At 39.2% G+C, this 1,888-nt stretch overlaps 1 pseudogene; it reads left to right on the forward strand.

Annotated features, from left to right (window-relative positions):
* The first annotated feature begins 1,186 nt into the window (after positions 1-1,186).
* Positions 1,187-1,511, forward strand: LOC122104219 (annotated as a pseudogene).
* The last annotated feature ends 377 nt before the right edge of the window (positions 1,512-1,888 follow it).

Here is a 1,888-nt window from a genome sequence, read left to right on the forward strand (position 1 = left end):
ATAATCAAAGAGAATATTGTTTCTCAGTTTTGGTAATGGACGTCTGGGTCCATAACCCACAGTACAGTACAGAAGCCCTGAGCTCACTGTTGGTTAGCAGGGTCAGTAATCAGGAAGAGAAGGAGGAGAAAAACAAAGGATCATACACAAAACTGAGACCAGGCAGCCCCTCTTCCATCTGCCCATCATTGTATCTAATCATAGTGACCTCCTGAGATTAAAGAATTATGACTAAAAGGTTTGTTTTTGTGATTCTTAGATTCACTTAAGGATCATCTTAGCTGGGCACCAGTGATGCATGCCTGTAATCCTAGCTACTCAGGAGGCTGAGATCTGAGGATCATGGGTTTTTCTTTCTTTTCTGCCAGGGCAGAAAAGTTTGTGAAACTCTTATCTCCAATAAACCATCAGAAAACCAGAAGTGGCACTGTGGCTCAAGTGATAGAGCGCTAGCCTTGAGCTGAAGGACTGAAGGACAGTGCTCAAGCCCAGAGTTCAAGCCCCACGACTGACAAAAAGAAAAAAGATCAATGATGAGTTTCTTTGGAGAGTAGATGGATTATTTTGCTATAAGTATATACGAATCATTGAAATTTCAAAGAAAACTATAATTAAACATCACTTTTATATGAAAAAATGATGGCATACTGCCAGTTTATTATCTATTCATTTTTAATAGTATAAAATGCACACATACAAATATTGATGACTAAAGGGAAAACCAATGCAACAGTGATATGCACATGACACTATGTTGCAAATGAACTTTACAACTTGGCAGGAGGGAAGTCAGGGGAGAAGGAAAGTGGGGAAAAACAAGGGAAGGGGTAACAATGTTCAACAAGAAACGCACTCATTACCTTACTTATGTAACTGTAACCACCCCTGACATCACCCTTACAATCAAATTAAATTAAAATTTAAAACTATTGATGACTCACCAGGCGTGGTGAGCTCACATCTGATAGCTCAGCACGTGGACTGAAGGTGAGTTAGAGACAAGCATGGGCTACTCAGCAAGCCCTTGCCTCAAAAACGAAGTCAAAGTTGGTGCCAAAGAAGACAGCTCATGGCTTCAAAGAGCTCCCACCTATCAGAAGCATCAGCATCAAGACTTACAAGTGTTATAGGTTAAAATGAAGTTGGACCTGCCGCCATGGCTGCCTTGACTCCAGCTCCGGAGTCCATGGTGGACCCGCACGTGAGGCAGGTCAAGATCAAGACCGGCTGGTGAAGCGATTGGTCCAAGAACAAGTAATATAAGAAAAAGAAGCAAAACAGCGAGAAGAAAAGATTGAAAAAATGAAAGCCAAAGATGGTGAAAATTATGCCGTTAAGAAGCAGGGAGAGATCCTTCCAGCTTCTTGAAGGATGATCCCAGATTGCTGAAGCAGGTCAGAAGCTCATATTCCAATCTTCAGCAGGTACTAGAAAGTGGGAAAGACTGGGAAGAAGTTGAGTAATGTAAAGAAGCACGCTCTGTCCTGGATTCAATGATGTTGGAAGCCTGAAGCTTTTGCGTTAAATCTTGGGGTCCATTTCATGGCTTTTAAACACTGCTGTGTGTTTTAGTTATATGAGATTGTGATATTATGACTGTTGTATCTTTTTTGCATATTTTAATATTTTAGTATATGAGTTCATCTAATAAAACATTATTTCGTATTTCTCAAAAAGCTTAATTAACCTTTTATCAAACATTAAACCAAACATTTTGGCGAATAAAAAAATAAAGTTGAACTCCAACTAGAAAGAGGTCTCCATTCTCATCTGACACTAATTGGAAGTTATTGGAAATCTTAGTGAATCCAAAAAGGAGAATTATTTTTGTATGTATACATAACATATAAGTGAAGTTCATTAGCTACTATGCTCTTTCTGTTCATGG

The sequence above is a fragment of the Dipodomys spectabilis genome, unplaced genomic scaffold (genome assembly GCF_019054845.1).
Source record: "Dipodomys spectabilis isolate Male_0828 unplaced genomic scaffold, ASM1905484v1 ptg000023l, whole genome shotgun sequence".
Lineage (NCBI taxonomy): Eukaryota > Metazoa > Chordata > Mammalia > Rodentia > Heteromyidae > Dipodomys > Dipodomys spectabilis.